The sequence below is a fragment of the Bos grunniens genome, chromosome 24 (assembly GCF_055505025.1).
Source record: "Bos grunniens cultivar Pamir isolate PY7600 chromosome 24, Bosgru_T2T1.0, whole genome shotgun sequence".
In the NCBI taxonomy this organism is placed as follows: Eukaryota; Metazoa; Chordata; class Mammalia; order Artiodactyla; family Bovidae; genus Bos; species Bos grunniens.
The window spans coordinates 8,722,931-8,733,203 of NC_141188.1; the positions used below are offsets into that span (position 1 = coordinate 8,722,931).

Here is a 10,273-nt window from a genome sequence, read left to right on the forward strand (position 1 = left end):
TTTATATCTCATTGACCCTAAGAACCATTTTCACTGAAGTCTCACACCTACTTTTGAAATGCAGAGTCTGATCCTTACTTTCTTTGGTGAAGTCATAAAAACTATCTTAGAGTCTTGAAAAATACCATGGATGGGTCTCTCCTTATATTACTTAAAGTAAAGGCACTGTTTATCAGATGCTGAAATAGCTCAGTTGGGAGATAATTAGGCTGAAGATCTAAAGGTCCCTGGTTCAATCAGGGTTTCTGCAGCTGCAATTTGGGCTTCCCAGAGTTGGGTCAGGAAGATCCGCTGGAGGAGGGGCATGGCCACCCACTCCAATATTCTTGCTGGAGAATCCCATGGACAGAGGAACTTGGTGAGCTACAGTCTATGCAGGACTGAGTGACTAACATTATATCACACTTTCACGGTTACCAGACACTGGCGTTGCTTGATTCCTTTTCCATCTTGGCAATTGATTTTGACCTCAGACACAGTAGTGACTTTAATTGAAAGTATAATGAGGGAGGGGGGTGGGAGGGAGACTGAACATGGCGTGGATGTATATATACCTAGAGCTGATTCACGCTGTTGCACAGCAAAAACCAACACAAGATTGTAAAGCAAGTATACCCCTACTAACTATATCCAAATAAAAAAAATATTTTTAAAGTGTAACGATAGGCATGCTACAGAGTGGCGTGAAGTTAGTGTAGCTGCTAATATGAAGAGCATGGGGCACCTTCATACTTACCTTCTTTGTTGATAGGCTGTAGAAAGATGACTCCAGCACACAGTATCCATGGAGTGGCACTTTGGAACCACCCACGGAGGCGAGGGAGGAGGGACCTGGTCTCTAGCCCTCCCTCTGCCATCTTGAGGAGTTCCTTCTTGCTCAGTCTCGGGTTTTTCTTGTAAAACAGAGGAAGCATTGGATTAGATGACTTACTTCCAAAGGGCTTTCAGTTCTAGAACATGAAGCACTTGCATTCTCGGTTTGCACCGACCTCACGTTGCCTTTGCCACCCCAGACCATCGTTCAGTGCCTCCCCACCCCCCACCCATTAGAGGTGATGGACCGTCTTTCAGTTCAGTTCAGTCGCTCTGTCGTGTCCAACTCTTTGCAACACCATGAATCGCAGCACGTCAGGCCTCCCTGTCCATTACCAACTCCGGGAGTTCACTCAGACTCACGTCCATCGAGTCAGTGATGCCATCCAGCCATCTCATCCTCTGTCGTCCCCTTCTCCTCCTGCCCCCAATCCCTCCCAGCATCAGAGTCTTTTCCAATGAGTCAACTCTTCGCATGAGGTGGCCAAAGTATTGGAGTTTCAGCTTTAGCATCATTCCTTCCAAAGAAATCCCAGGGCTGGACATTATGTATTTATCTGGCTGTGTCGGGTCCCAGTCACTGCATGCAGGGTCTTCATCACATTATGTGGGATGTTTTGCTGTGGCGCATGGGTCTCTCTCTACTTGCGGCTTTTGGGCTCTGTAGTTGCGGAACACCGGTGATTAGTTTTTCCCCAGCGTGTGGGATCCTAGTTCCCAGACCAAGGATGGAGCCTGTGTCCCCTGCATTGTAAGGCAAGATTCTTAACCACTGGACCACCAGGGAAGTCCCAGTGATGTACTGATTTTTGTGTTAACTCCCTAAGTAGAAAGGTGTGTCTTTTGGGGAGAGTGGGCGAGAGAGAGAGAGAGCTGAGAGTGCTGTTTTTGTCTTAGAGTACCAACAGGAAAGAAAAAAAAGGTACAGTAAATGACCGAGAGAAGATGGATAGTTCCAGTGCAATAGACATGCTGCTTGTCTCTCTAGCTTTGGTTGCTGAGCCAGACTCAGAGTTAATGCCAAAATGATAGCTTCTCCCTAGTTATTGGGACACGCTTTCATTCAACCACTTATTCACTTACGTATCCATTCAACACATTCTACTCTGTGTCAAGTACTAGGTAGAGATCCTTTTATGAGCTAAGGATAAACATATTTGACGATGTCAGCTGAAACCTTAGCAGAGATAAGGTTGAAGGCTGAAGAGGGAATTGGACCTAGGAGAGTCACGTTCAGAATGAGAGAGCACAGAGGAAAGTTCCATGGAAAGACCTCTAGCTTGAGGCTGTTCGCACACCGTCAGGAAGGTGACTGGTAACAGGGACAAATGAGTGGAGTTCCGGTCCCTAGCGACACCAAATAAAAAAATGATGACTGAATTTGGTCTTGTAGGTTTTCAACATGAGGCTCAACATCAGACTTTGAACCAAGAGGCTCTCTTGCTGCTGGCAAGTGCCAGAGTTTTACACGGTCATGACATATGTAATGACCCCTTGAAACTCTGGGAAAAGAAAACCTTTCTAAGGAACACCAGCTCTCACGCACTTATGGGAAGAGTGAAACTGTCACTAGTTGTGTGTGTGAGAGTGTGCTCAGTCATGTCAGACTCTTTGTGACCCCATGGACTGGAGCCCGACAGGCCCCTCTGTCCTTGGGATTCTCCAGGCAAGAATACTGGAATGGGTTGCCATTTCCTCCTCCAGGGGATCTTCCCAACTCAGCAACTGCAACCTGAGTCTCCTGCACTGGCAGGTGGACTCTTCATCACTGAGCCCCTTGGGAAGCCAATCCTGGACAAATGTCTTTAAGCTTTTTAACTCATTCTACTCACGTGTAGAGTAGATGAGACAGAGGATGAGATGGCTGGATGGCATCACTGACTCGATGGACGTGAGTCTGAGTGAACTCCAGGAGTTGGTGATGGACAGGGAGGCCTGGCGTGCTGCGATTCATGGGGTCAAAAAGAGTCGGACACGACTGACTGAACTGAACTGACTCATGTGTAAACAACCTCCTCATAAAATCATGGACATTCAGTGAGAGATTAAGTTGTGGACACACATATATTCAGTTCAAGTCATAATTATTAAGCATAAGCATTTTCAAGATGGAGACTCTGTGATGTTAAAAATTATTCCATAATCTTCCTGAAATCCTAGAGCCCTACTACTGAACTAAATATAGGCATGTTTACTCACTGCACTGCTGTGGTTAAGCAACCTGCGTGCCCATCAGTCATCTAAAAATTGCCAGGAATTTCTGATTTTAAAGGAGGTACAGTCTTCAAAGTATCATAAATAAAACTCTCATCTGTTGGCGCAATCATTGTTTATGTCTATAAACTAAAACTTCATTAAATTCAGTTACTGCAAGCAGCAATAACAAGTTCTTAAAAGTTCCTGCTGTGACCACATCAACAAAAAACTAATTTAAGTGGTTAAACAGAGGAGAAAACTGTAGATTATCTAGTGAAAATAATCTGGTGGGTCTGATCAATGACTCAATCTCACTGGAAAAAATTCTTGTTTGACGTTACCTTTTCTGTAATCCTGTGTATGTGCTGTAAACAGTGCTTGAACGTGTCGATTAAACAGATACCATACCACAGGTACTTTCTCACTAAGGCCAGGTCCAGAGCCCAGACCGGGTAAGTAACATTGTGACAGCATTTGCAAACGCTACATTTGGATCTGAAACCAGGCGCTTTCTCAAGCCAATAATTGGATTCAAAGATTGTAGAAGGAATATGAATGCACATGAAGGATAGAACTAAAATCTTAGATTTTACTGAACTCCAAGTTCAGTAAAACTTGGGGCAGGAGCAGTAACATTATTTTTGTATCTCTGTAAGAAAGACATTTTGAATGGATAATTGATGAATGCATAAAAATTGTTACTTCAAATATATTAAACAAAAATCTCTCTCTCCTTTTTTTCTGTGCGGCATGCGGGATCTTAGTTCTCCGATCAGGGATCAAACCTGTGCACCCTGTATTGAAAGTGTGGCATCCTAACCACTGGACTCTCAGGGGATTCCCTAACGTGGCTCAAATCTGGACATGTATCTTTCGAAAACTATTTTCACAATGGAGACCACATTTATTGTTGGCAAGATGATATTCTTCATGAAAACAGTATCTCTTCCTATAGTGCACAATGCTTGCATATTCTTCTATTACGACGGAGGCGATAAATCATTATTATTTTAGCTGACAGATAGGTAAAACTAAAGAAGAGTATTATTATTGATATTACTAATATTTGAGCAAACTCTGGGAGATAGTGGAGGACAGAGGAGCCTGGCGAGCTATAGTCCGTGGGGTCAGAAAGAGTCAGACACGACTTAGTGACTGAACAATAACAACAACAAATATTACTTTGAAGACACTTATGATAAGTAGAGTGTGCAGTTAACAGCTCTTTGAGGCCAATCCCAGGTTTGGTTTTACTCTGTTTTTTTTTTTAAATAAGTTTTTATTTTGGGGGGTGCTTGGGGTCTTTGTCGTTGCTCACGGGCTTTCTCGAGTTGCTGCAAGCCGGGGCTACTCTTCCTTATGAAGTGTGGACTTCTCACTGAGGTGTTTCTCTTGTTGCAACTCAAGGGCTTGGTTGTTCTGTGGCATGTGGGATCTCCCCAGACCAGGGGCTGAACCGTGTCCCCTACGTTGGCAGGTGGATTCTTAACCCCTGGACCACCAGGGAAGCCCCAATTTTACACTGCTTTTGGTAATATAATGCAAACCTGCTTAAAATTAAAACAGGGAAGGTGTTACCTCGGTGGATTGTGGGGTTTTTCCACCAACTCTGTGGTCTCATTTAAACAATATGATGCATATTCTTCTGTGTTAAAGAACTCATACAGAGTATATGGGGCTTCATTAACATTGCATATTTCTGATTAATTATTAAAATTTCAATATAGTCTTGAATTTCTACTGCTAGTTAAAAACAATTCAAGCTACATGGGTGCGTGTGTACTAAGTCACTTCAGTCGTGTCCGACTCTGTGTGACCCTACGGACTGTAGCCAGCCAGGCTCCTCTGTCCATGGGATTCTCCAGGCAAGAATACTGGGGTGGGGTGCCACGCCCTCCTCCAGGGGAATCTCTCAGACCCAGGGTTCAAACCCACATCTCTTGCATCTCCTGCATAGGCAGGCAGGTTTTTCAGCACTAGCACCACCTGGGAAGTCCCTCAAGCTGCAAATCTGTGATTAATGATACTGATATAGTTTCCTTGATCATTAAACTGAGCTTTATGCTACAGAAGTAACTAAACATAATCAGTGTAATAATATACCTTGAATGGAATTCCTTTTGAAACACAGTCTAAGCGTTTCAGTCAAAGGATGGCATCAAGGAAAGAATTGACAGCCAGAGGTAATAGCCCATGGGATAGAGAAACATTCACACAGCAATGGAGAGCTACCCTTTATAGATTTGCAGAAAATGGAGCAGTTACTAGTGGTTTAATGCTTAGAAGTATTTTACCATTATATTCTACAAGAGCCACCAATAATAAACCTTTCTGAAAGCCTGGAAGTAAAAATGGGTTATAAATTAAATATTCAGGAGGATAAAGAATTCACCATTAACTGACAATTCATGATAGTTTCCCTATTCAAGAGAGAAAAAATATATTACTCCTTTGGGGACCTATTCTTAGGCTTCACCTACACTAGAATACCAGTTTATCACACATAGAAATAAAGATTGGCCCTCATCACTTCAGTACACATGCAGCTCTGATGTCAGGGAGGAATTGCCATGTGTTTTTAAATAATAATATTGTGCTCAGTCCGTCAGTCGTGTCTGACTGTTCGCGACCCTCATGAACTGTATACCTTGCCAGGCTCCTCTGTCCATGGGATTTTCTAGGCAAAAACACTGGAGTGGGTTCCTATTACCTTCTCCAAGGAATAAAATTAATAACATATAACAAATTATCTAACCACAGCGGACAGATTGTAACAGATTACAATGACTCTGTAACAGTGGTACTAGTTACAGAGTCATTGGCTCTCAGTGCCAAAGCACCCTCTCTACAAGGCTTCCTGACATGGGGTTGGGGTCTCTGCAACCCATGTGTCAGCTCCGTCTACTGGTTCCCTGGGGATCCTGCCTGTGGTGGGGCGGGGGGCGCTGGAGAGAGGCTGGCAGGCTGGGACGAGGACCCCCCTTCCTGAGGGTCCAGTCTGCTCCTCTTACTCTGTTGCCACTGCAGCAACAACAGCAGAAGGTGAACCAGTCTGCAGTTTTTCTAACCTGTGAAGGGCTAGCCTCAAAGTACGTCCTCAAGACGCACCAGCATCAGCCAGCTTGCAGAAGTCTCAGTCCCAGTGCCGAGGAACAAACCCTCTTCAGGGTGTCAGCTCTAAGGGACCCCCTCCTTCCAAGTTTCTTTTTAGTTCCTCAAAGAGGAGGGAACACCCTGCAGTTGTTACTGTGGTGGTGGGTTAGTGTTCTCCTTTTTACCTTTTCAGCACTTCAGACACAGTGAATAATAGCCTCTTCCTTCCTTTCTTCCCCTTCCTTTCTTTCAGCCTCACTGTGAAGCTCAAAGGATCATAGTTCCCTGACCAGGGATCGAACCCGCGCCCCCTGCAGTGGAAGCACAGGGTCTTAACCACTGGACCACCAGGGAAGTCCCCATAGTTTACGATTCTTTCCGTTAAACTACGTTAAAAATCATGTCCTTTCTGTCTCTTGATTGACACAAGTATACTTAGAAGAAAGGGATGAAAATCATTCAACTATACAGAAACCATCAACTATAACAGTTGGGACTTTACAGAGGTCCACATTTATTTGCTTGGAAGGTCAAATGCCTAAGCTTATGATATTTTATAAAAAGGAAGTGGTGAAGTCTAGTTTATTTTTTCCTTGGTTGCTTGCACTTGTGGTTTCATATCTAAGAAACCATTGCCTAAGTCAAGAGACATTACTTTGCCAACAAAGGTCTGTCTAGTCAAGGCTATGGTTTTTCCAGTAGTCATGTATGGATGTGAGAGTTGTACTATAAAGAAAGCTGCTGCTGCTGCTAAGTCACTTCAGTCGTGTCCGACTCTGAAGAAAGCTGAGTGCTGAAGAATTGATGCTTTTGAACTGTGGTATTAAAGAACACTCGTGAGAGTCCCTTGGACTGCAAGGAGATCCAACCAGTCCATCCTAAAGGAAATCAGTCCTGAATATTCATTGGAAGGACTGAGGCTGAAGCTGAAACTCCAATACTTTGGCCACCTGATGCAAAGAGCTGACTCATTTGAAAAGACCCTGATGCTGGGAAAGATTGAAGGTGGGAGGAGAAGGGGATGACAGAGGATGAGATGTTGGATGGCATCACTGACTCAATGGATATGAGTTTGAGTAAACTCCGGGAGTTGGTGATGGAGGGAAACCTGGTGTGCTGCAGTCCATGGGGTCGCAAAGAGTCAGACACTACTGAGCAACTGAACTGAACTGAGGTCAAGGTCATAAAGATTCAGACCTAGGCTGTCTTCTAAGAGTTTTATGGTTTTAGTTCACACACTTATTTAGCAAATTAACCTATACTGCCCCCCCCCAAAAAATCCTAAAGTAAAATATAATTTTAACTTTTTCTACCTTTTTGCAATTTCAAACATGTCTTTCATGACAATAATCATTCTGCTATAAAGTGAAAGCTCCAAGTATATAATTTTAAAAGTCCAATGATCTAGAACTATTTGGGAACTTAAAATACCCAGACTGAACTATAAAAAGGACAATTCATTCTTTTCAAGAGCTTACTGCATGTTTGTTTCTACAATGCTGAAAATAAAGCTGCTGCATTTAATGTCAAATTGACATCAGTTAATTGTATAATTTTTTTTTTTTGCAATTTCTAATGCTAAGTAGCTCAGGCACATTCATTTATATACTGTTTAGATTCAAATCATTTCTATTCTACTTACTAGGTTTGTTTTTCTTTTTTGGCCACATAGGTTTCAGTTTCATTTTTATTCCTCATTAAAGCTTACTTATGCTATACATTACTATGGAGAATACTTAGGTTACTCAATAGTTAGTGTATGTTGTTTAAAAAAGTTTATGAGCAGCAAATTATGCATTTGGCATGGAAGGAAATCATTTTTATTTCTCTTGGGGTAAATACTTCAAATTCTGGCTGCAGAGTTCAGGTCATTATCAGGACGGTCTGATTCCTCAAAACTCCTGACTAGTCATTTCATGCATATGAGGAAAAGCAAACCAATGTCTCTTATATTTGCTGTCCACATCGCCTGAAGCAGATTTATAGTTATTCATAGGGCTTCCCTGATGGCCCTTGGGGAAAGAATCACCTGCCATGCAGGGGACACGAGAGAAGTAGTTTCCCTCCCTAGATCAGGAAGATCCCCTGGAGGAGGGCTCAGCAACCCACTCTAGTACTCTTGCCTGGATAGTCCCATGGACAGAGGAGCCTGGCAGGCTAACAGTCCAAAGGGTCGGACACAACTAAGCGACTAGCACTTTTTTCACAGGAAAGTGATTTATTGCTTGAATCTCGCCCATCCTTAAAACTCGTCTCTCACTAGCTGAATCCTCTGAGCTGATGCTGTGCAGAGGTTGGAGCTTATCTGAGCTCTTCATCCTGTAAATGTCATGACTCCCTAATTGGAATAGGGTTCTGCTTCTAACTTCGTGATGGAAATGAAAGACTTTGCCCCATAATTTAATTAGCTGATCATTCTAATTTACTAGTTTAACTTCTTTTGAGCATTGTATCACTTGGCCCAACATTTTGAGACTTCATGGAAAAGTGTACAGTTTCCGGGCAGGGTGCCTTCATTTACTGAACCAATATGGCACCGTCATTATTTGAAATAACTCTTCTGTTCTTTGGGATTGGAAGGTGTTCAGCCAGACCTATTGAGGCGTGCTCTTAATGACCAGTTGTGTACAAAGCACCTGCTTTCCTGAGAAAGGATCTTATTTCTAAAACACAGCTAGTCGTTGCCAAGAGGCGGGTTTTCGTTTCGTCGGCTGGCTTGATGCTTTATCAGGGTGCCTGTCTGGACTTTGTCGCTGCGGTGCTCAGTCCAAATTTCTTCCTTCTCCCTTTGTTCTGGGAAGGTCCTGCGGTGAATCAGTTTCCATCCTTCCTCTTAGAAGCTGGATCGTGCTGTGCCCAGCCCTGCAGCGAGATTGTGCCGTGATATGAATACAATGCTTCTAGTTCCTGCCACCTTCTCAGGGGAGTTGTTCAGGTCCAAGGACAGGCAAGGAGATACAGTCTGCACCTCCCCCTCCCCACCGCGGTCCGCAAACACCGCCCCTCCCACCGGTCCTCTCCCAGCCGCCCTCTTCCCTCCCTGCTCAAAGGACTCCCATTGGAATCAGGGGGCAGGGCCCGCAAAATCGGCGGTCGAGTTATCATCTGTTCCTTTTGTCCCGGGACAGATGGTTCCAGCAGACCCGGCTGGAAAACGGAAGTACTCCCTCAGGGGAAATCACCTGACACTCAGCGTACCTGAGCGAAAAAGCAGCCGCAGACTCTCCCTAACTCTGTGACCTTGGGCTGGAAGCCTCCTGTCTTCACATCTCAGTTTCCACGTCGTAAAAAGGTGCGAGTGAACTAGATTCCTTTCTTTATTTCCTGCCAATGGATCAGCGCTTTGGGAATCTGATGAAACCCATGTGCTTTCTCCTGAAATAGTGCACACAGACAAATAAGAAAAGATTATAAAAAGTTAGAGATTGACTGGCACCCTGGAGGTCCAAGGCCACGGAGTTAAAACAAAAAAAAAGAAGCAGCAAATAAGCAAAACCAGAAACACAACCTCTAAGTTCACTTTGATGTCACATGTCCTGTGGTTCCAGCCTCTTTGGTCCAGGCTCTTAACCTGCCTTGTATATTCTCGGCCGACCCTGATGCCTCACTTCTGTGTCACGTCATGTATTCGTTTCCCTTAGTTAACTGTAAAGCGACACTTGGCGGAAAAATCATGAAACCTCGATGAGACACTATAGGACTCGATCATTGGCCATTTCTTTTCACTTCTGAGATTTCTCTCTTTTTTATTCTTATTTATTTTGGGCTGCGCTGGGTCTTCGTTGCTCAGTGGGCTTTCTCTAGTTATGGTGAGAGGGGGCTACACTGGTTGCGGTGCACTGGCCTCTCAATGCGATGGTCTCGCGAGTTGCGGAGCACAGGCTCTAGGCGATCAGGCTTCAGTAGTTGCAGCACGTGGGCTCCGCAGTTGTGGCTCATGGGCTTAGCTGCTTGGTAGCATGTGGAATCCTCCCAGACCAGGGATCCAACCCTTGTCCCCTGCATTGGCAGGCGGACTCTCAACCACTGAACCACCAGGGACGTCCCCAGCTCTCTTTTTTAAAAAATATTTTACAAATTGTGGTAAGAGATACATTAAAGTTCACCGTCTTAGTTATTTGTACCAGTAGAGCTTATTGGCATACATATATTCACATTGCTTTGCAGCCAT

At 44.0% G+C, this 10,273-nt stretch overlaps 1 long non-coding RNA gene across 1 annotated transcript; it reads right to left on the reverse strand.

The window, feature by feature from the left end:
• Positions 1–8,501: 8,501 nt before the first annotated feature.
• Positions 8,502–9,477, reverse strand: LOC147345876 (uncharacterized). The gene is made up of 2 exons (XR_015153398.1): positions 9,301–9,477; positions 8,502–8,964 (listed from the first exon to the last, which is right to left on the reverse strand). It is a non-coding gene; the product is annotated as an uncharacterized LOC147345876 (long non-coding RNA).
• Between the last annotated feature and the right edge of the window lie 796 nt (positions 9,478–10,273).